General features: G+C 44.5%; 1 protein-coding gene and 1 long non-coding RNA gene across 6 annotated transcripts in view; one reads left to right on the forward strand and one right to left on the reverse strand.

Moving 5' to 3' along the window:
• CELF4 (CUGBP Elav-like family member 4) overlaps window positions 1-4,653 on the forward strand; it is a 2,081,001-nt gene extending 2,076,348 nt beyond the window's left edge. For all 4 annotated transcript variants that reach the window (XM_033935324.1, XM_033935325.1, XM_033935326.1 and 1 more), the window contains one exon: window positions 3,580-4,653. The gene's annotated coding sequence lies outside the window, so the exon portion shown is untranslated. The remainder of the gene's footprint in view (window positions 1-3,579) is intronic.
• A 128-nt stretch (window positions 4,654-4,781) lies between these two features.
• The window catches only part of LOC117356108, a 45,334-nt gene continuing 25,153 nt past the window's right edge, over window positions 4,782-24,962 (reverse strand). The window contains exons 3-4 of one of the 2 annotated variants that reach the window (XR_004538557.1): window positions 6,169-6,245; window positions 4,782-4,918 (exon numbers count right to left, since the gene is read on the reverse strand). This is a non-coding gene — a long non-coding RNA (uncharacterized LOC117356108). Of the gene's footprint in view, window positions 4,919-5,473; window positions 6,010-6,168; window positions 6,246-24,962 lie in introns of those variants that run through there. The other variant, XR_004538552.1, reaches the window with a different exon arrangement.

Raw genomic sequence — 24,962 nt, forward strand, 5'->3', positions numbered from 1 at the left:
TTTCAGCTTCACCCCCTCTCCATTTTTCTATCTCCACCTCCTCCCCTATGCTCTGGCATCTCTCTTCTCTTTTCCTTCCTTCCCACTCCACCCCATGGTCTGGCATCTCTATCTCCTTCCCTTCCCTCCCCCCATGCCCTGGCATTTCTCTCCTCTCCTATCCCTCTCCCTCCTTGCTCTGGCACCTCCTTTCCTTCCTTTCCCTCTGTTCTGGCATATGCCCTTAGTTTCCCTTCCCTCCCCCCATGTCCTGGCATCTCTCTCCTCTCCTTCCATCTTCCCTTCCCTGTGCATTATCTGGCATCTCCTCTCCTTCGTTTCTCTCCTTTCCGCCTTCCTTCTTTTCCCCTGGTCTGGCATCTTTCTCCTTTCCTCCTCCCTCCATGCCCCTCCTTTCCTTTCCCTCCCTGCCATAGGCTTGGCATCTCTCTTTCCACTCCTCTCCCTTCACTAGCCTTCCTTCTCCCTCTTTCCCTCTCTCTCCCCAATTGGGTGCAGCAGCAGCAGAATTTCTCTTTCCCCTTCTCTGTCTCAGCCGTCAGCAGCGCAGCATTCACAACTCGCTGCTCCTGCTTGCTTCAGGCCTTCCTTAGTGCCGGGTCACATCTACTTTCTGTTTCCGCAAAGGCAGGACACGGCAGCGAGGAAGGCCCGAAGTAAGCAGGAGCAACGAGTTGTAAGCTTCCCTCGCTCCCTTCGATTCCCTCGCTGCCTGCAAGTGACTTCAGCCATGCTCCGTGGCTCGAACGCTGTGCTTGCAGGCTTCTCTTCTCCACCCTTCCCCTTCATGATGTAACTTCCGGTTTAAGAGGAGAAAAGTCAGGAAGTCAGCAAGCACAATGTTAGAGCTTCGGAGCATGGCTGAAGTCGCTTGCAGACAGTGAGGGAAGCTTACAACTCGCTGCTCCTGCAGGCTATGGCGGAAGATAGTGTTTGCTCCCCCCCTAACGCCAGCCCTGGAGCCGCGGTCAGTTTTTGGGGAGGTCAATGCCCCTGTGGCACCCTCCGTTCCAATGCCTGTGGCATGAGTTACACCACATGTTAGACATTAGCATGGACCCATAATGTCTACTATGCGTTAAAATCAACAGCATGGTAACAGAATCTACACTAGTTGAATAACATGGGTAGGGGCGGGATCTAGGCATGATGTATGAGTCAGAGGTGTGGCCAGTTGTGATATCAACTTTTGTTGTCACAACTATCAATAGGAAAGCTGCCTTTACTGCCACCTCAAGAGAAAGAGCTAAGTGCAGCCAAACTACCACTGACCAAACGATTGAAGTTTGCAGCCCCCTAGTGCCTTCCTTCTGTCATCCCCCAACACTTCCAATTTGATTCCCTGACCTCCCCCAGTTCTCCGATTGCATCCCATATCCCACCAAGCATATCTCACTAATATGATCCCCCCAACCCCAAATTGGCTTCTGCTGATAAGCTTCGCCTTCAAACCAAAGCCTCTAACACAAATTGTAAAGGAAACCTTCCCCAACCCACCCACTCCCACCAATCCCAGGTTTAACCAGAGGTGATCGATGGTATCTAATGGGTCAGGATGAAACAAGCCCCCCCCCCCTCCCCGTGCTTCCACCCTATCTGGTTCTTGGAATAAAATGGCTGCCATTACCCCTAACTGGAGTCTTTTGTTACAATACTGGGGACATTCTTCCATATAAGGAAGTTGTCTTATACAGAAGGATGCCTGCTAGCAGTAGTTCTATGAGAATATTACTGGGATTCGTGTGACCATTTTGTTTTCCAGAGCCAGATGGAGCTGGAGTGAAGGGAGATACTCCTGTTCTGACTAACTTGATGCCAAGTATCACCTCCGGGAGTAGTAGGGGGCCCAGGAGGGGTAGGGACTTGGCAGCAAAAAATCAGGAATGGGGTGGGAGGGATCTGCTAAGTGGTTCAGTGGATGCAACCATGGGTATTGGAGGAAATAAGATGTCAAAGGGATCAGATCAGGAGGGTATATCAGATATATACCCCAGACTATAGGACATTCAGAAAAGAAATAAAAACCACACTTTTCAAGAAATTCCTGAAGCAGCAATAACATCACGACCTCTTAGTAACTCTAAAACTGACATCTGATCTACCCATCACTGCACTAATAATAACAAAAGAACCTCCACTATGACCACCTATTAATTCTTTTACAAACCACCTCACCCTCAACAACCCGTTAAATGTTTATAAGATCTACAACTTACCTCTCAAGCTAATCATTGTAACTCTGTTTTTTATTTAAATTAACCTTTTGTAATCCGCCTTGAACCGCAAGGTAATGGCGGAATAGAAATCCCTAATGTAATGTAATGTAATGTAATATTGGAGGGATGGTGGGGGGATAATGCTTGAGCCCATACCATGTTCCCTGCAACGGCAGACCGAATAGGAACCCACAGGTGTCTATCCTAAGAATAGGAATAGCCTTACTGGGTCATATCAATGGTGTATTTTCACAGTGGCCAATCAAGCAATGCTAGGGCCCTTTAGGTCACCTTAAGAGCCCAATAACACACATTAAGACCCGACCTGCACATAATTCCCTTTTTATTCCTGCTTTTGTCCTAGACCCTTCCAAAATGGAGACAGAGTATTGAACCAGCCATTTGTGCTTGAGAGGATAACATGTAGTTGTAAATAGCTTTTCCAAATGTGCTGCTCCATATTCATAGTAACATAGTAGATGACGGCAGATAAAGACCCGAATGGTCCATCCAGTCTGCCCAACCTGATTCAATTTAAATTTATTTATGTATTTTTTTCTTCTTAGCTATTTCTGGGCAAGAATCCAAAGCTCTATCCGGTACTGTGCTTGGGTTCGAACTACTGATTGGAGGGTGGCCAATGTTACGCCAACACCTCCTCCCCCACCCCCACCACACACATAGATCCCCTTGAGAAATCACCAGAAGCCAGGGTAGAAGTATCAGTTTGCTGGTATATAGCTGTTATGTGGCTAACTACACAAGAACCACTCTTTTTGCTATTTACCTTACAAAGTTTAAGTGGGTTATCCTCTTTTCTGTAGAATTCAGAGATGTGAAAAAAAAAAAAAAAAATGAAATACAGAATAATACAAAGGGGATTTTCCATCTCGGAAGAAAGCCAAATATCCACCAGGCTGCATTGAATAGCTTGTTTGCATCCTGAGAAAAAATTGTCATGGGCAGGTATCTCAAAATATTTACACGTTGGCGTAGTTCTGGGATTTTGTGGACCTGAGGCCTATGAAATTTGACAGAGGGCATATACCCTACTAACACAAATTTTTCCCACAAAAACAAACAGAAAAAAAACCCCACACAGTGCATGCTGTTAGGGGTCTCACTGTTAAATGTTGCATTAAAAGAAGCATTTTTGTTACTTCTCTGTTTTAACCAAAGAAATCTCTCTTTTTTTTTTTTTTAACTCATGACCATTAATTGGTAGCAGTTTGTTTAATATAAGATTATTTCCTGTGTATATGAGCCAGGCTGAATTTGAGAGGAAAGCAGGTTAGTTTTCTTTACTGAACATTATTTTCTGGTTTTAATTTTGAATTTTGTCTCCCTTCCCCTCCCATTGTAGGGCAGGAATCGAATGGGGCACATTAAAAAAAATATATATCTACATATATATATATATATAAATATATATAATTTATCTGAGCAAGAACTGTTGGATTCAGAGCTTCAACATATCAAGAAAACAAGCGACGGGCCTGAAGACTGTCTTTGAATTGCAAAGACCTGTATACCATTTCTTCAAAGAAAAGCATCACGTCTGGTGAGAGATGGATAGGACTCATTTTTGTTGGAGAACCAGGAGGGCCGAGGTCTAACTAGGAGGACCTCGAAAGAGACACCAATATCATTGCAAAGGCTCTTTTCTTCAAACAGGAAGTGCGAAAGCTGCATACTGGGACAAGGACCCCATTGCCATGGTAACCACTGGCAATGGTCGTTATAAGCATCTTATCTGTCATTCCTTAGGTATTTAGGGACCAAAGGACCAAACTTTTTATCGCAGACTTGTAGCTGTATTGTAAAATATCGGAAGTTCCTTCCATTTTTCCAGGCCGTTCTTAAAACAGTCTGAGAACAATTATAAGAAATATGTAAAAAAAAAAAAAAAAATGCTTACATGCTTTTAAAATGGCAAGATAAATAGATCTTTGATACTTAGGGAGGTTCTTTAATTCAAGTGTGAAACTTTCATATGGTTTTCTGTATAATATACACAGACGGAGCTGAAAGAATGAATAAGACAGACACACAGGAGGGGGAAAACCACAGAAAGAGAGAGAGAAAGAAAAAAAAAATAAGACATGAAAACTTGAATGATGGTTGTAGTGAAAAGGTTTGTAAATGCTTCCCATTTAAAGAAAGCTTAATAGTTGTACAGAATTTAAGAAAAAAAAAAAAAGTTTAAAATACTTATATGATAGAGAAGAAAAAACTTAGAGCAAAAAAAAAAAAATAATAATATACATAGAAGATAGCATTGATGCGAAACTAAAAATGTTGTAGAGCTGTAATTTTTTGTAGAGTTTAGAGAACATAAATTCCTTCTCTGTGCAGACTGCTGTTGGATGCTCAAACTTACTCAGAAGACAAAAAAAAAAAAAACAACAAAAAAAAATAAACACAACAAAGCTACGGGGCAGCTTTATTAAACTGCAAGCATTCCAGCTATTAAACAAAATCTCCAATCTTGTAGACAATGCCGTGAAATGAAAAACCTAATGAAGAAAAAAAAAACAAAACATAACAACAGTTAATGTTCTTTTTATCGGAGTTAGTTTCAGCTTGAAGACCAACACATCTACATCCATCATGATTCGTAGTCTGCAAGTTTCCCATCATCCTCTGCTTCAATAGTTTCCATATTTCTTCATGATCTTCAGGGGCAAGGAACAGCCTAGAACCTTAATATTAAAGAAAAAGATTAAAAAAAAAAAAATACAATCTTTGAAGAATTTCTGAAACTGTTTACAAGGAATTTTGAAAAACAGGGGGGGATGTTTAAATGATGCTGGCTCTGTTTTTCTGTAAATAAATTTGCATATTTTGTAGAACTTTTAATTGTAATGATAGAGAAAAAACAAGGAAAACTATTTAATGAAAGCACGTTATTTATCTTTGGTAATTGACTTTAGAGCAGTTAACAAAAGACATTGCTTTAGAAAACAAAAAAAAAAAAAAAATCTGAATGAGAAAAAAAAAAAAAATCAATGATTTATTTAAGAACACATATATTTTAAAATATATCATATTTATTATTTATTTCCACTGTATTGATAGATACTTTCATTCATACCATGCATAATTCTCGTTCAATCGAGATGAACTAAAAGAGTGCAATGATTAATTAAAAAAAAAAAAAAAAAAAATTTGCACAAATATTTCATTTGGGGGGAATCTTTCCCTTTTTTTTTTCATTTTCTTATTGTTAATAAAAGCTTTTTCCTTTATTTTCTATCCTTCATATTTTTTTTTTTGTATGTTTGGGATTATTTTCCCCCCCCCCTTTATTTTCTGCCTTCCTTATGACAGCTGTTGTGAGGAGGTCACTTTTCCCCATTTCCTCTCTCTGGGTCTCTTCTTTATTTTCCCCTCACCCCCTCTCAAAACTTTTTCTCTATTCTCTCTCTCTTTCTTTCATTTCCTGTCATTTTCGAACCTCATTTTTTCTTCTTCTTAGTGGTTTAATTTCTGTCTCCATGTACTGCAGTATTACTTTCCTGTACATTTTAATCTTTTTTTTTTTCTTCTTGCTTTTCAAAGTCCTGTTTCTTTTTCTATTGTTCAGATCATTTTCTTGTTTTTCCTGATCATCTCTCGATTTCTCTTTCCTGTCGAGCATATCCTTTTCTTCCATTCCTTTCTTCTTTCACTGTTAAGTACATTCAGGTGTCAAACCAGCTGCAGTCCCATTACATCTGCTCTCCTCATTCTCAATTACCTAAAACTCCTTGTAATCTTCTGTAATTATTGAATGACGCTTTTCAGCTTAGCCCTAAATAAAGCACAGTTTAAAAAAAAAATAAGAAATCCATGTCCTCTTACTCACTGATTGCTTTCCCTTAATCTGTTTGCTTCTAGGAGCGCAATGTCCCTGTTTTGCCTCTTTCATTAATATACATTGTTGGAGTAGAAAAGTAAATCCCTTCGTTACCTGGAATGTGTTTTCTAAGATTGAATTAATGGCACGGTTTCATCTGTGTCCTGCTTTACATTCAACAGTGGTGTTATCTTAAATCCAGCAGGTTATGAAATGAAAAAAAAACAAAAAACAAAAACGGAACAAATTAAGAGTCAGCTACCATGGATTTAAAGCTCACAGAGTCATACTGGCTCTCCAGGATACACCTTCATTTTACACTGGGCCGCGCAAAGATACAATGGCAGCGCAATTGCAGTGGCTGTAATGGATTTCTAAGGCCTTTCTAGCAGTCACAGACAGTGGCATAGCGGAGGTGGTGCCCCTCTCCCGCCCTCTTCCCCACCTGCGCATGCCCCTTTCCTGTACCTTTTTATCTTCAGTGCAAGCGGCCACCACCTGGCGGCTCGCACTGGCTTCGGCGCTCTGACATCATTTTTGAGGCACGGGTCCCGGACGTCGCATCAGAGAGAGCGTCGACGCAAGCCGCAAATTCGTGGCTGCTCGTGCCGAAGTTAAAAAGGTTCGGGGGGGGGGGCAAGGGGAGGAATGGGAAGGGGGCGGAGAACAGGAAGGGTGCCGGCACCCTGAGGAAGACCGCCCCCCACCCCCCATTACTACGTCACTGGTCACAGAGTGTGAAGATGGAAGTCAGAAAAATCACCATATTTGGATCAGGCCTGTGAAAAGAGCTCATCACACTGGCCTGGCAGAAAGCCCAACTGATAGGAATGGAAGGAGGGATGCAGGGATCGGTGGGGGGGGAGCAGACCGCCCCAGGTACCATCTTGGCTGGGGGGGCATTGTCGCCTCTCCTCTCCGCCCACTCACCTCTTCAAAACTTTGCCAGCGCGAAGAGTGGCATAGTAAGGGAGGGGGGCGGTCTGCCCCGGGCACGGTTTTCCTAAGGGTGTGGCACCTCTCCTCCTCTCCTTGCCACGCATGCTTGCCCCTTGTCTTTCCCCGGCATGAGGTTGCTGCCCGCATCAGCACTGGCGCTCTGACGTCACTTCTGGGACCCGGGCCTAGGAAGTGGCGCCAAGGGGGCGAGCCGACACCAACGTGGATGTGCTGCTCACGCTAGAAGTTAATAAAAGGTACGTGGAAAGGGAAGGAGGGGTGCGCATGGCAGGGGGAAGGGCGGGGGAGGAGCGCCACCGCCCCGGGGCGCCGATCACCTTTACTGCGCCAGTGAGCACGAGCAGCATATCCTACCTATGACTCGCGACTCTGGGTCTGACATCATTTCCTCTCACTACTATGAAAAGTGGGGAAGGTGTGGCTCACTGGTAGAGCTGCTGCTTCTACACCCAGAGGTCATGAGATCAAATCCTGGTGCTGCTCTGGGCAAGTCACTCAATCCTCCCAAATCACAAAAAGGCAGTATACAAGTCCCCATTCCCTTTCATCAAGCCCAATATCCTCTTTCCAACAGTGGCCAACCCAGGTCCCAAGTACCTGACAGAAATCCAAAGAGCAGCAACATTCCAGAGCTCATATTGTGATGTCATAATGCCTCATTCCACCAATGCCTAAGAGCCAAACTCAACAGTGATGTCACAATGGCTTGATTGTCCTATACTCAGCTCACATAAGAATTGCTCTATTGGGACAGACTGAACGTGTGGCTCACTTGTGAGATCAAATCCCAGTGCTGCTCCTTGTGACCCTGGGCAAGCCACTCAATCCTCCAGTACCTGCCGCTTTGAATGCCAAAGCCACAAAAAGGCAGTATACAAGTCCCCATTCCCTTCTCTTCTCCAAATTACCTAATGCCACTTGCGGTGATATACCACAGGTCACATTAGGGACCAAAACCGATGGTTTAAATAACCCTAGCTCTTTGCGAGGATTACTTTACTGTCTGGGAGCATTAGAAGAAGAACCATCGGCTCAGTTGTGATGATGTGACGCGTGTATACTGTATGTACTTGTATTGCAAGACATTGCTTGTATATCAAGTTAAAATTTAATCAAATGTTTTGCTTTTCTTGCAAAACACTTGCAAACCAAGTTAACATAGTACGCAAAGCTCCCAGGCTGCAGAGCTAAAGTCTCCTCCCTGAGGCACAAACCCCCCGTGACCTGAATCCCCAACCCTAATACCGTGTAAGCAGTTATGCCAGGCACAGAGCTGGCCTAGTATTCTAAAATTCGCATGTGCACCAAACCCACCTAAGGAAATGCCCAGCTTCAATCTATCTACCACCACCCCGAGGTTGTGGGTTCAAATCCCGCACTGCTCCTTGTGACCCTGGGCAAGTCACTCAGTCCTCAATTGTCCCAGGTACATTAGATTGTGGGGACAGCCGGGACAGACAGAGAAAATGCTTGAGTACCTGATTGGAAACCACTTAGATCGCCTTGATAGGCGGCATATAAATACCTAAAGAAAATGTAGGCATTGCTTTATAGACTAGCACATAGGCAGACTTTTGGCATGAATGCATCTCCATGTACACAAGCATTTATTTCTTTGGTTAGTTTTATATCTCGTTCTCCCCAACGAGCTGAGAACATACGTAAGCCTAGAGCAGGGGTGCCCACGCTTTCTTGGCTTGCAAGCTACTTTTAAAATGACCAAGTCAAAATGATCTACCAACAGTAAAATTTAAAAAAAACACAAAGCACACTCTACGCAGAGAAAATGTTAATTATCATTTGTATTCGGGGTTTTTTTTTTTTCAGAGGTCAAGGCAGATGACTTTAAAATATGCAACGTCACCTCAGTAACAACTATACAAAAAGAGACAAATATACCCCCTCCCCTTTTACTAAACCACGATAGCGGCTTTTAGCACAGGGAGCTGCGCTGAATGCCCTGTGCTGCTCTCGATGCTCATAGGCTCCCTGCACTAAAAACCGCTATTGCGATTTAGAACAAGGGGGCCATAGTGCAAAATATAGACAGCAGATATAAATTCTCAAAACGGACACATTTTGATCACTAAATTGAAAATAAAATCATTTTTCCTACCTTCTTCTGTAAAGCCAATTTTTCTTTCTTTCTGCCTTTCTTTCTTTCTCCCCCTGGGCCCCCCCCCCCCCTCTTTCTTTCTGCCTTTCATTCTCTCTCCCCCCTTGCCCCCCTCTTTCTTTCTGCATTTCATTCTCTCTCCCCCTGCTCCCTCTTTCTTTCTGTCTTTCATTCTCTCTCCCCCTGCCCCCTCTTTCTTTCTGCCTTTCATTCTCTCTCCCCCTGCCCCCCTCTTTCTTTCTGTCTTTCATTCTCTCTCCCCCTGCCCCCCTCTCTCTTTCTGCCTGTCATTCTCTCTCCCCCTGCCCCCTCTCTCTTTCTGCCTGTCATTCTCTCTCCCCCTGCCCCCCTCTTTCTTTCTGCCTTTCATTCTCTCTCCCCCTGCCCCCCTCTTTCTTTCTGCCTTTCTTTCTCTCTACCCCTGCCCCCCAAGCCATCGTGCCGATTATTCCACTTCCCCCGATACTTCCCTACCCCCAAGCCACCAACACAATTTCTCCCTGCTGCTTCCCCGAGCTAGGCCTGGCGCGTACAAGTGCCGGGCCCACAAGACTTCACTTCCGACGTCAATTCTAACGTCGGGAAGGAAGTTCCAGGCCAGCCAGGCAGCGATTGCCAGAACTTCCTCTCCGACGTCAGAATTGACGTCGGAGGTGAAGTTTTCTAAGTCTGGTGCTTGTACGCGCCAGGCCTGGCTTGGGGAAGCAGCAGGGAGAAAAAGATTGCGAAGGCAACACAATCGACTCGCGTTGCCTTTGCGATCTACTGGTCGATCGCAATCGACCATTTGGGCACCCCTGGCCTAGACAAACAAATTATGAATTTTCATGTGTAGAGTAACATTAGATATACAGAGTCAAGTTTAGTGTATGGCGTAGTGGTTAGCGCTACAGCCTCAGTACCCTGAGGTTGTGGGTTCAAACCCATGATACTCCTTGTGACCCTGGGAAAATCACTTAATCCCCCATTGCCCCAGGTACATTAGATAGAGTGTGAATCCACTGGAGTAGACAGGGAAAAATGCTTGAATACCTGAATAAATCCACGTAAACCATTCTGAGCTCCCCTGGGAAAGCAGCATAGAAAATGGAATAAATAAATAGTGTGACGAGTTTCAGCCTGTGATAACCAGAGCTGGTATTGTGACATCATAATGCCTCATTCCACCAATGCCTAAGAGCCAACCTCATCAGTGATGTCACAATGGCTTCATTGTCCTATACTTGGCTCACTTTTACTACATTCTGATTTCTAGAGTGGCACAGTGGTTAAAGCTACAGACTCAACACCCTGAGGTTGTGGGTTCCAACCCACGCTGCTTCTTGTGACCTCGGTCAAGTCACTTAATCCCCCATTGCCCAAGGTACGGACAGATGGGGAAAAAAGCTTCAGTACCTGAATGTAAACCACTTAGGCTATAAGTGGTATGTAAATACTGAATTAAATAAATAAATTGGTCATTTCAAGTTAACATACGGTTATTTCCATCTTCGTTAACAAACAGAATGGATCTAGATCAGTGTTTCTCAACTCGGTCCTGGAGTACCCCCTTGCCAGTCAGGTTTTCAAGATATCCACAGTGAATATGCATGAAAGACATTTGCATCTAATCTAATCTAGTCTTCAGTTTATATACCGGGTCATCTCTCATCGGAGCTCAAAGTAAAGTACTACATGTGGGAAGCAGAAACTCGAGGTACAGCTAAACGATGGGAGGGATATTATTGAATGAGAGTACCCAAGAAAGGGACTTGGGGGTAATGGTGGACATGACAATGAAGCCGACGGCACAGTGCGCAGCATCCACTAAGAGAGCGAATAGAATGCTAGGTATAATCAAGAAGGGTATTACAACCATGACGAAAGAAGTTATCCTGCTGTTGTATCGAGCGATGGTGCGCCCGCATCTGGAGTACTGCGTCCAATATTGGTCGCCGTACCTAAAGAAGGACATGGCGATACTCGAGAGGGTTCAGAGGAGAGCGACACGTCTGATAAAAGGTATGGAAAACCTGTCATACGCTGAGAGATTGGAGAAACTGGGTCTCTTTTCCCTGGAGAAGAGGAGACTTAGAGGGGATATGATAGAGACTTACAAGATCATGAAGGGCATAGAGAGAGTAGAGAGGGACAGATTCTTCAAACTTTCAAAAAATAAAAGAACAAGAGGGCATTTGGAAAAGTTGAAAGGGGACAGATTCAAAACGAATGCTAGGAAGTTCTTGTTTACCCAACGTGTGGTGGACACCTGGAATGCGCTTCCAGAGGACATAATAGGGCAGAGTACGCTACTGGGGTTCAAGAAAGGATTGGACAATTTCCTGCTGGAAAAGGGGATAGAGGGGTATAGATAGAGGATTACTGCACAGGTCCTGGACCTGTTGGGCTACCGCATGAGTGGACTGCTGGGCACGATGGACCTCAGGTCTGACCCAGCGGAGACATTGCATATGTTCTTATGTTCTTACATAAAATAAGGAAAAATAAAAGATAGGAAAAATTAGTTTAGTCTATCATAGAAGGAAATCTTGCAATGTTAACAGTTAGTAGGTTCTGCAGATAAACTAATTAGATATTGTGAGAATAGCAGGGTTTTCCAAAATAATTGCAAATGGTCTATCATTCTAATAACACCAGGAAGTCCATTCCAAATCTCTGCCAACTTGAAAACATAGGACTGACAGTATCCCAGTTTATTTAATTCCCTTGAAAGAAGGAAACGAAAATTTGTACTTTTGTGTGATCTTCAAATAGCAGGTTCTATAGGCAGTGTATGCAAATCAAGTTTATGCAAATTCAATGTGGATATCCTGAAAACCTGACCAGCGTACATTAGAACGCGTATGGTTGGAAGGGAGGGACTGGATTTATGGGAAGAGGTAAGCTTTTATTGCTCTCCTGAAGTTCGGAAGCCCTTTGAGGGATCGGACGCGAGGAGGCAATTGATTCCAGTGGATCGGCTGGGCGTGGGAGTAGGCACGGCGTCTGGCGCTCAGGAGTTGGAGGGCGCGACAGGAGTTATTTGCAGATGCTCCTCCTGGGAGCGGAGTAGTATGTTGGGGACGTGTCACGATCATGCGATTTTCAGTTCTCAGTTGCACACAGATGGACACAACAGAAACAACAGGTACAGATCACCCGTTACAGGTAAGCAACTTTGCTTCCTCTTTGGAGGATGACTAAATCTATTCAATGTTTCTTGGTGTGAGATTGACAGTAGAGAATGACACGGTGACAAAATTCATCACCGTCCCCGTCCCCGCGGATAACCGCGGGAAACCATCTTCATGTCATTCTTTAAGGAGAGAGGGAAGAATCAGAGTATGAATGGCCACAACCACTGACCCGCAAGCTTTGCTTTGAAGAATGCTGGTGTAGAAGGACTGAGGTTGAAACAGACACTACAGAATGACAGTTTCTGGTATCCAGAGCAAATATTGTGATGTCATAATGCCTCATTCCACCAGTGCCTAAGAGCCAATCACATCAGTGATGTCACAATGGCTTCATTATCCTTGGCTCACATAAGAATCAGAGTATGAATGGCCACAACCACTGACCCGCAAGCTTTGCTTTGAAGAATGCTGGTGTAGAAGGATTGAGATTGAAATAGACACTAGAAAATGACATGGCATTATTTCCCACGGTTATCCGCGGGGACGGGAACGGTGATGAATTTTGTCACCGTGTCATTCTCTAATTGACAGGAGCACTTTATTATGCAAATGATAAAGAAATTGCATTTCTCATTGGGTTCACCGTAGCAGGTTGCAAAATATTCCAGCTGTCATTCTGCTATCAAACATCTAGGAAGCTTCAGGTTTTTTGACCCTTGCACTCCTCTTAACCACTACGTTATACAAGTCTGTCGTATGAGGCTGTCTCCTCCTATACCACCAGTGTCTTCTCTGCTCCACAAACCTTTGTTCCTCCCACTCCACTTTCTGTCAACAAAACAAAACCCCAGCTCTGGTTGGCCTTTAAAATCTGCTACTTACGTTCCTGTGCCAGGTCGGCTGGATGTCCTTGGCTCAAATCCCGCACTCATGCTGACTTCGTGCATTTCAAATTCCCGCTGACCTCTTTCCAGTCCTCCCTTTCACTTACACCCATTTGACTAACTCTCGAATCCTCGCCTTCTCTGTGCCACACCGATATGCCAGCATTCAGGTCATATGCATGCAGGGCCGGATTAAAGGGAAGGCCCAGGAAGCACATGCCTAGGACCCGACATTGTCAGGGGGGGCCACAGGGCCGGCGTTATAGGGAGCAAACAGGGCAGCTGCCCTGGGCCCCACAGATCTAGGGGGCCCCGCGTTCCAAAGTGCTTTATTGAAAAGCTAAATTTTCCTTTTCAGAAGGGCCCGACACGGCAGCCATTCTCACAAACTGCCGGCGGCTGCCCCAAAGCTTTCCCTCTCTGCAGCGATCTGCCCTGTCGGAAACAGGAAGTTGCGGCGGAGAGAAAACTTTGGAGCAGCCGCCGGCAGCTTGTTAGAAATGCTGCCATGTCGGACCCTTCTGAAAAGGAACCTCCCGGACAACGCTGCCCACGCTTCCGCCGCACGTGCCTCTGCTCAGGTCGGAAAAGACGGCGGGCAGACGAGACCTATCCCCATCGGCTCTCGTGGGCTCCAGTGCACCGGCCTTCCTGCTGCTGCTGGGGCTCCCGGTTCGGATCTGCGCTGGGAAAGGAGCTTTAACTGACGGAGAGGAAGGTGATGCAATCTTCTGCAACTGCCAGCAAATGAACATGGGCAGAGTTTTGTTTGCCAGTGACAGGAGGCTGCCCAATGATCCACATACCCCAATCCAAGGCTCTCCCCGACCATCCTAGGCCCCTTATTCCAGTCCCCCTCCCTACCTAAATTCCTGATGATCTAGAAGGTGTAATTGGGGCAGGAGTGATGCCCATTCACTCCTGCCTATGGCCAAAGTTGCAAATTTTACCACAGATTTATGGTACCACCAGGGGTCATGGTAGTAACATGAAACTATTGTGGCCACCCTATTCAGGGTGGCTGCAGCCATAGGCAGGAGCGAATGAGCATTGATCCTTTCCCAACATCCATTATACCAATAGGGATTCAAGTAGGCTTGGAAGACCTATGCAGAGTGTGGAGGGTGCAGAACTAAGGGCCACCCCCTACCCTTTTGTTGCCAAAAATAATTTTCAGGGTCCCCCCTTCCAAGAGCAGATTACCCCCCACCTTCCCCAAACAAAATGAACATTCCCCTAGAAGACACAGGAAATGATATGCAGTGAAAAAAGTTTGGCTACCCATCCTCAATATGTGTCTATGAGAAAGGGTTTGAGGGTCTGTACTGGAGGACAGTGAGTATGAGTGAGTGAGTGTGTGTGCGTGTAACTTTGAATGACAGAGAGATGTTGTGACCCGTCTTCACTCTAGGCTACAGGACTTGGGGATATCCGTTGCTGTTCTCACCTGGTTCCACACGGCCTAGTGCCCATCAACTTCCCTCTCCACTACTTGCTGGGTATCGCAGGGCTCTATCCTGGAAAGTGTAAGGAGAGAGGCCTGCAAAGAAACTAAACTGATTGGGGATAGCTCAATAGGGAGACCTGATCCTGAGTTTCAGAAAACAGGAAGTAACCGAACGAAGCTACTTCTGGCCTACAGTCCTTACAGGAAAAGGACTGGATGCTGCTGAAAGAGATAGGAGGTGGGGGGTCCAAGTCTTGGGTACTGCCTGATGTCCTTGGTCTAAGTGAAAAGGAGCACTGGGAAATGAGGAGGAGACGGAGAGAGAAAGAGACAGATTGGAGCTTTCGAAATATAGTGAGAGGAGAGTTCAGGTCTTGGCTTATGCCCAGAAGCTAGAATATAACTGAATGATTGATAAAAGAGGAGAGAGGCAAAGCATCACGTCAAGAGTGTGTATGAGGGACATGATTTTTTGTTAGCGTTGACTAGCCTTGTTTGGCGCAATGCATCGGGCATGGTTCTTGGGAGCATCTTGAATTAACCTGATTTGAATCTCCTTATTTTCTGCCAATCTTCTTTTGTTTCATGTTGGATTCTTTGGTGGACTGCTTGCCTTGTTGTTTCGTTGCAAATTAACATACATGGAGTGGAACGTACTAGAGGAGTTACAGATTTGGTTGTTTATACATATGGGTTACACTTGGTTGAGGTAGAGTGAGGCAGTTGAGAGGCGTTGTAAACTTGGTTATTAATATAGACTTATATTTCGGATAGTATTACTGCTTTACAAATATTTGAACACTTTCATATATGCATGGAAAGGGTTTAGAATTCAACTCCTGGGTAAGTAGATGGGAAGGGAAGGAAGGGGGATTTGTTCAGAGATGTTTGGGGGTTGCATAGAAGAAAAACTGTGCACTGATATGCTAATCTTTGTTTTGAATTTTTTTAAAAAGAAAGAAATGCAGGTGGAAATAAAGAAGTAAAGAAGAAAGCAGATAAATGGGGGCGGGGTAGGGGCGGGGCAGGGCCAGGGTGGCCCAGTGTACTTGTGTGCCTAGGAGAATTAATCCTGCCCTGTTTGCATGCGTATTTGGCACTTAAATATTCATGCGAACTTTATTGAATGACCCCCCCCAAAAGGATATCAGGAGAGGCAGAAGAAGAGGAAAGGGGACGTAAAAAAGAGGAAGGAGAGGAATAGAAGGGGGTTACATTGGCATAAGTGCAGAAAAGAGAGAAGAGGATAAGTGAGAAAAGAAAAGAGGGCAGGTGAGAAAAACATAGAAACATGATAGCAGGTAAAGGCCAAATGGCCCATCCAGTCGGCCCATCCCATCTCCTCTTCCTAGTGGCTAAGGCTTTTTATACCTGCATTGTGAGGTCATAGAGCTTTATGATGGCAGATAAAGGCCAAATGGCCCATTTGCAACATCCACTATCTCCTTCTCTCCCTATAGGCTGCTTTTTACACCTGCATTGTGAGGTCATAGAACTTTATGGTTATAGAAACATAAAAACTTGATGCAGATAAAGGCCAAATGGCCCATCCGCAGCATCCACTATCTCCTCCTCTCCCTATTGGCTAAGGCTCTTAACATTTGCATCTCCCCTTCCTATAGGCTAAGGCTCTTTACACCTGCATTGTGAGGTCATAGAGCTTTATGGTTATAAAACATAGAATCATGATAGCAGATAAAGGCCAAATGGCCCATCCAGTCTGCCCATCCCATCTCCTCTTCCTATGGGCTAAGGCTCTTTACACCTGCATTGTGAGGTCATAGAGCATTATGGTTATAGAAACATAGATGGATTTAAGCCAGAACTGGTAGAGTCCCGTGCTCTTCATGCCTTGAAGTTCTAAATTAGAAAATGACATGGTGACAAAATTCATCCCCGCGGTTAACCAGGGGAAACCATCTTCATGTCATTCTTTAAGGAGAGAGGGAAGAATCAGAGTATGAATGGCCTCAATCACTGACCCTCAAGCTTTGCTTTGAAGAATGCTGGTGTAGAAGGACTGAGGTTGAAATAGACACTAAAAAATGACATGGGATTATTTCCCGCAGTTATCCGCGGGGACGGGAACGGTGATGAATTTTGTCACCATGTCATTCTCTATTCTAAATGGCTTTCATTGAACACTATCATTGAATATTTATACTCTTAATATATTTTATTAAGACATTAGATTTTCTTTTTTGTAGAAGGTGTTATATAGAAACATGGAAACATGATGGCAGATAAAGGCCAAATGGCCCATCCATTCTGCGCCATCTGCAGTAACCATTATCTCTTTCTCTCTCTGAGAGATCCCAGGCCTTCTTGAATTCAGAGAGAAATAGGAAAAGAGGATACGAAGAGCAAAAGGAAAGCATAGGGAATGAAAAGAAAGGAGACACAAGTAGGAGAGAATTTTAAGGGGTGAGAGAAAAGTTGGATAGGGAAGAGGAGGGGTGAAGCAGGAGGACTGAGGTGAAGAAGAGTAAGGAGGTAACGAGTTGAAAAAATATAGGATGAGATGGGGAAAAGAAAGACTGAGCAAGAGAGTGATTGGTAAAAGCTGTGACATAAAGAGGACCACAACTGAGACAAACAAAATGGCAACAGATTCAGAATGATTCAGAAGGAAGAGAGAGAGAGAGCAGAAAGTTCAAAGAAAGAAATGAAGAAAAAAAAAAAAGAAAAGAGAAATGAATGGTGAAGAATGAGAAATCAAGAAGCAGGAGGGCAGGGAAATAGGGACACAAAAAGAAGACAAAATGAAAGAGAAAACTAAGAAGGTGAAAAGAAACCAGAAGATGGAAACAAAGAAAAACAACTGATAATTTGTTTTACGAAATTATGGAACATATATTTGTACTGTATCTCTAGATAAATATATAGGGCTCCTTTTACAAAGGTGCGTTAGGGCCTAAATGCACGGAATAGCGCACGCTAGCTGCTACTGCCTGCTCTTGAGCAGGTAGTAGTTTTTTGGCGCGTGCGCTAAAAACACTAGCGCACCTTCGTAAAAGGAGCCCATAAACTCACACAAATGCGCACACTTAACTATGGGGTCCTTTTCACCGATTTAGCGCGCTCTAAAGATTGGCATGCGCTAAATGCTAAGGTGCCCATCGAATATAACGGGTGCCTTAGCTTTTAGCGCGTGCTAAATCGGTTAGCGCGCCTTAGTAAACGGACCCCTAGAAAAGAGAAAAGTCCTACGTTTTTTTTTTTTTTAACATACTAGGGGCCCTTTTACTAAGTTGCGCTAAAGAGCAGCCAGCGCTATCTCCAGCATGGCTCTTTCCCGCACGCTGAGTCCGCTTTTAGCGTGGCGGTGAAATGGTGCATTTTACATTCTTCCCGTTAATGGAGCCATGCTAATTTCTCCATTATTTCATGGCCGTTCATGCGTGAGCCCTTAACGACACCTATTTTCCAGGTGGAAAGGACTCACGTGCTAATCCTGTGCTCATTTGTTAGCACACGGCGATGTAGCAGCTCTAACCGATTAGCGCAGAACGCGCCGACGCTCCACCAAGACACACCCCCAGCGCAAAATAAATAAAAACTATGTTTCTATGCATGGGAAGTATGTGCCGATCCCAAAACTACTCTGGGACGCTGGCGCGCACCTTATGGTGGTGCTTTCAAACTTTCAATACGCACGCAACTCAAGCAGGACAGGGGGGGGGCCATGATTCTCCATTGCACCTTACTAGCTACTACTACTACTACTACTACTACTACTATGAATTATTTCTATAACGCTACCAGACGCACGCAGCGCTGCACAGAGTCACAAAGAAGAACAAACAGTCCCTGCTCGAAAGAGCTTACAATCTAAACAGGCAAGACAGACAAACAGGATGTCATGGATAGAGTTAAGGGGAAGGGTTAATCTGCTGGCTGGGTTGGAGGGCAGAGGGGAGTACAGGACAATCAAGCCATTGTTACATCACTGTTGAGGTTGGTCTTATTGGTGGAATGAGGCATTATGACATCACAGTCTCAGCTCTGCTTCCCAAAGACTGAAAAAGGATGTCATGGATACAGTTAAGGGGAAGGGTTAATCAGCGGGCTGGGTTGGAGGGCAGAGGGGAGTACAGGACAATCAAGCCATTGTGACATCACTGATGAGGCTGGCTCTTATTGGTGGAATGAGGCATTATGACATCACAAGCTCAGCTCTGCTTCCTAAAGACTGAAACTCTGCACACTACTACTACTATGAATTATTTCTACAGCTCTACCAGACGTACTCAGTTCTGTAAAGAGTGACAAAGAAGACAGTCCCTGCTCCAAAGAGCTTACAATCTAAACAGGCAAGACAGACAAACAGGATGTCATGGATACAGTTAAGGGGAACGGTTAATCAAGCCATTGTGACATCACTGAAGAGGTTGGCTCTTATTGGTGGAATGAGGCATTATGACATCACAAGCTCAGCTCTGCTTCCCAAAGACTGAAACTCTTCACACTACTACTACTAGTATGAATTATTTCTGTAGTGCTACCAGACATATGCAGTGCTATACAGAGTCACTAAGACAGTGCCAGCTCCAAAGAGCTTACAATCTAGAGACAGACAAACAGGATGTCATGGATACAGTTAAGGGGAAGGGTTAATCTGCTGGCTGGATTGGAGGGCAGAGGAGTAGGGTTAAGGATTGAAAGCTATATCAAAAAGGTGGGATTTCAGTCTGCTTGTAAACAAGGGAAGGGGCTTGAAGGACAAACTCGGGTAATTTTTTCCAGGCATAGGGGGCAGCTAGATGAAAGGAACAAAGTCTAGAATTGGCAGCAGAGGAGAAAGGTAACGCTAAGAGTGACTCATCTGAGGAACGGAGATCTCTGGGAGGTGTATAAGGAGAGAGAAGCGAGGAGAGATATTGAGGGGCAGCAGAATGAACACATTTGTAGGTCAGCCATAAGATTTTGAACTGTATGTGATGGCAGATAGGGAGCCTGTGAAGTGACTTAAGGAGAGGGGTGACATGAGCGTAGCGAGGTTGGTAGAAGATGAGTCATGCAGCAGAGTTTTGCACAGATTGCAAGGGGGAGAGGCGACTCTGCGGAAGACCAGTTAGGAGTAGATTGCAGTAATCTAAGCATGAGGTTACAAGAGCTTGGACAAGGGTCTGGGTAGTGTGCTCAGAGAGGACAGGGCGTATTTTGGTGATGTTGAAGAGATAGAAGCGACAGGTCTTAGCAGCTTGTTGGATATGCGTAGAAAATGAGAGGTCGGAATCGAAGACCACTCCAAGGTTGCAAGCAGAGGAGACTGGAACAATGACAGTAGTATTAGCTGAAACCAATATGGCTCCCTCTTCTTCTGGAGTTGTCCTCCAAAGAACCTTGGAGATTGGAGCGTTTTCTCACCCTCTTCATGTAGAATGAGGGGTTTCTACTGCAACCCGTCCTCCAAGGGCCCCCGGATTTGCAACAGCCAAGGATCGCTCTTGCTAACTTCAGGTTCATCTTTGCTATCTTCTTACAATATTTTAATCACAAGTGTGCTACTGATAGCAAAATCAACTATGTAGAATATGAACCAAATGCTCTTCCTGTTCTACAACTTCCTTTTCTTAAAATCCTTCCTATTTCCACTAGAGAATGGCAAAGGGACAAAGCTAGTCCCCATCCCTGCAGGCTCTGTACCCATCTCCATTGCATCCCCACAGGTTCCATCTCTGTCCCTATCTCCACGGCCTCTGTCCTCATTTGCACAAGCCTCAAACACTTATGATTTTATATTTAAATATTTTTTTTTTTTTTTTAAAGTTCAAATAATTTTTATTATATTTCAATAAATGACAACCAAAATAGTAACAATAAGATCAGGCTTACATAAGGTAATGCATCTAGACATGAGCTATTGGATATATAAATTCTGAGTTCAGACATTGCATTACAACTGAGAGGAGTAATATGAAATTTTTATTAAAGTATAAAAAAGTGACAATAGTCTGTACAACTGTTTGTAAATCACAAATAGAACCTTCCATTTCAATCTGGTTTTGGTACAACCTTTCCAAAAATTCAGTTGCAAGAGTTTTACTTCATCCGGGATGTTAATTGGATTGTCTTTCAGACATGGGTGTAGATAAGAAGCCAAACTAGTAGTGGAGGTGATGGGACTAAATCGCGCGAGACAACGGCGCGCAGACAACTGAGCGCAAGGTTGATGGCGCGCCGAAGAAAAGCACTATTTTAAAGGGCTCCGACGGGGAGTGTGGGGGCGGAAACCCCCCCCCCCCCCCCCCACTTTACTTAACAGACATTGCACTGGCGTTGTGGGGGGTTTGGAGGGGTGGAACCCCCCACATTATACTTAAAACTGAACTTTTTCCCTAAAAAACAGGCAAAAAGTTTGGTGTCAAGTATAATGAGGGGGGTTACAACCCCCCAAACCCCCCACAACGCCAGCGCGATGTCGGTTAAGTAAAATAGGGGGGTTCCCCACCAACACCCCCCGTCGGAACCCTTTAAAATAGTGCTTTTCTTCGGCGCGCCGTCAACCTTGCGCTCAGTTGTTTGCGCTCAGTTGTCGGCGAACCAGTAGTGGATGAACAGGATAATAACTGTCTATTAAATGTTGGAAATGTTCCTTGATGCCAGCAACAACGGAAGAATCTGTTGCAGTAACAGTAAGATGCTTGAGCAGCTGGGCACATGATGGAAGGGCGTTGCAAAAGGCAGGAATCTGATCAGCAGACAAGACTCTCGTTGCCACATCAAAGGCAGACAAAACACAACGATGTCATTTAACAGTAGTTCATTTAAATCGAAAAGCAACTTCAGCAGATTTTTTTAACCATTGAATTCAGTTGCTAATTGTCTAAGATGTGTTAATTTTTACATATTGATGCTAGTCTCAAGTTCTTAGAGAATGACATGGGAACAAAGTTTGTCACTGTCCCTGTGGTTCTCTGTCCCCACCCCATCCCCGCAAGATCTGTCCCTCTCCCCACCCCACGGTTAACCACAAGTAGCCGTTCCCATGTCATTCTCTAATTTCCACCTGGTCAAATGTCCCAGGTCAGCTGAGAATCCCCATCATCGTCTCTGGATACATTTAGCTCCTCAATTTCTCAAGCCTGTTTCATGCAACTTTTTGAAGGACATGGCAACGGTTCAGTATTTTATTTTGCTGTTGGCTAAAGCAGTGTGGTTGCTATGATAGCTCGTTTGGAGAAATATAATGAGCTGAAGCTCGGGTTTCCGATATGACATTCGACCGCCTACATTCATGTCCTCTGTTCACCTCGGTTTGTAGGGATGGCTATTGAATTATTTAGCTGTCAGTAAAGGTCTGGGGCTGGATCTCTAGGTGTGTCATCTTTTCCCAGGCGAGACCACCAGCTTCATAATCTGAATCTGGCCCCAGTGGTATTTTTAACCCTCAGGGAGAAGAAAAGATAGGGCCCGTGTATGCAAAAGCCCAGGATGGGACTGTCCTTTTCTCTGCCCTATAAATATCAGGGAAGCTCCAGACATCATTAAGGAACTGGGGGGGTGCATGGAGAAAATAATAGGCAGATATAGGTAGCAATTAGATTCATACCCTCAGTAAATCGTTCATTAACAGTAGTAAAAACCCCTTAATGTGTGGTTAGCACAAGCAAACAGGCTACTGCAGACACATATTAAAGCATTTTGTGGTATTTTGCCTCTTTGCGTGCACGAAATCATGTATTTCCGATTTTTTTTAACTAGTTTTTGGAGGAGACATGTCATAGGCGGGAGAGTGGGTGTCCCTGCATTATCCATTTAGGGTGTTAGGATTTGCACGCTCTAAGGGCCGGATTCTGTAAACGACACCTAACTTGGTAGGCACCTGTGAAAATGTAACCTACCACCGGTGGCATAGCGAGGGTAAGAGGCCCCTCCCCCGCCCTCTTCTCCACACCCCCCCTCCCATCCCATCCCCAACTGTTCCTTCCCTCCTGTCACGCTATAACTTTTCAATATATTGGGGAAAGGCAAATTTTTAAAGGGCTCATAAAATGGCTACTTTGCAGCGCTATTGTGCTGATTTCATATCCGAAGGAAGTAAGGCAGCGCCATTTTCAGTCATCGCACTGTTATTACACTCTATGGAGAGGCAATGCTCAAAGCTAAAAAAAAAAGGTGCGTCTCTTATCAATCGATAGTTGTGTTTCTCTCCACAATTTGCAATTTAGATAAGTCCCACTTCTCCCCAATAGAGACGATATTTCCTTTGGTGCTTATCTCAACGTCATAGGAAGAATTCTTTAACTCCACCTTCGTGCTGTGAGAGCAGCCACACAATACCCCAACAAGGATCCCAGTTTCACCAGTGGTGGCTTCTCCGGGGGTTGCTCTCATTTCCATGGCTCACTTGAGGGAATATCTACCCCCCGCCATTCTCTGGCAACGGTCAAAAGACGCCAGCAAAGGTCAAAGGTCGCTATCGATTCATGTTGATTGGAACTAATGAGAAGTTCTGCGCACAACCGGGGCCCGTCATTTCTAGGGCGCGAATTTCGGAAGGGGGCATAGAAAGGGGAGGGGCATGGGCGGACCATGGTTTTTCCTAAAAGGCGCACCTTTTTGGTTTCATATCCCGTCCTCGCAGAAGAGCTCAGAACGGATTACAAGTTTACATACATAAGTGTATTTATACAAAGTGATGGCAGGTCATGGTCTGACAAAGATGGCAAGAACATACACCCTACCTACCCCTTTTACAAAACTGTAGCATGGTTAACCGCTCCGATGCTCACAGAATTCCTATGAGTGTCGGAACTGTCACCGCTGTGGCTAGCGCTTACAAATTTAGGTCCAGTATGAATTTCTGTGTTCCGGAGGGGATCACATATTTGTACAGACATAAACTAAACTAAACTAAACCTTAGGTTTGTATACCGCGCCATCTCCACAAGCGTAGAGCTCGGCACGGTTTACAGGGTTAGGTTGAAAAGGAGCTACAATGAAGGGTTATAGGAAAGGAGCTAGGAAGATAAAGAACCAAAGAGCGGGAGGTGTTAGATTTTTGAAAAGAGCCAAGTTTTCAGGTGTTTGCGGAAAGATTGGAGGGAGCTTGAAACTCTGAGCGGGGATGTGAGTTTGTTCCAGAGTTCTGTGGTTTTAAAGGGGAGGGATGTTCCTAGTTTTCCTACGCGGGATATACCTTTTGCAGAGGGGAATGATAAAGGTGCTAAGGTGGGAATTACACCTCAGTCCCATTGTTCAAAATCCACTGACCACTAGGCTACGCCACTTGCTTGCTGCTCTATTAGGAATAGCCATTATACCTGAAGTTGTCATAGATCCTGGTATCCACGGTCATTTTCGCTTCTTAGGGGGGAGGAAGGGTGTCAGTAACCATGGGGGAGATTAAGGAAGGACCATGCCTACATCCCTCCAGTGGTTGGTTGCTCAATCAGGGGTGCCTTTATGTGCCCTGGACATGATTGAAACAGGTCTAGATAAAAATGCCCTTTTTTGCCTTGGCCGTTTCTTACTGAGAAACATCCTAATTTTGGACCCACTCTAGTCGTTCCCAAAACACGCTTCCAAAATGCCATCTCGCTATTTGGGTGAACTGCAATGTGAAACATTTAAATCCTGCCTTTCGAAAATCACAGTTTGGACATTTTCAACAGATGGACTTCTTTTTTTTTAAGCATTCTGAGACGTTTATCTGCTTCAGAAAGGTGCAACTAAGATATCAATAGAGAAATGAGGTGCTAAACATAGTAACATAGTAGATGACGGCAGATAAAGACCCGAATGGTCCATCCAGTCTGCCCAACCTGATTCAATTTAAATTTTTTTTTTTTTTTTAATTTTTTCTTCTTAGCTATTTCTGGGCAAGAATCCAAAGCTTTACCCGGTACTGTGCTTGGGTTCCAACTGCCAAAATCTCTGTTAAGACTTACTCCAGCCCATCTACACCCTCCTAGCCATTGAAGCCCTCCCCAGCCCATCCTCCACCAAACGGCCATATACAGACACAGACCGTGCAAGTCTGCCCAGTAACTGGCCTAGTTCAATATTTAATATTATTTTCTGATTCTAAATCTTCTGTGGTCATCCAACGCTTCTTTGAACTCTTTGAACTCTTAGAATAGGTAAAAACAAATAAGAATAGAGAAGCGAAAATTATTTTAGCTTAAGACAAATCTTTTAGAACTTTCATTGGAATTATTTCAATGGATGACAGACTGGCAGGAGTCCAACCAACTCGAGACGTCAAGAAATGTAGACACAACACCTTCCAAGACCTTACAAAAGGACAAAAGGAAAGGGTAGAGGGAACTAGGACAGTGAAGCATTTTTTTTTTTTTGGGGGGGGGTTCATAAAGAACCAGACAAAAGAGCTTGATCTATGCCAGATGCAAGAGAAGAATTGAGAGCGTAGAAAATGA

Source organism: Geotrypetes seraphini, chromosome 1 (genome assembly GCF_902459505.1).
Source record: "Geotrypetes seraphini chromosome 1, aGeoSer1.1, whole genome shotgun sequence".
NCBI classification, from domain to species: Eukaryota; Metazoa; Chordata; class Amphibia; order Gymnophiona; family Dermophiidae; genus Geotrypetes; species Geotrypetes seraphini.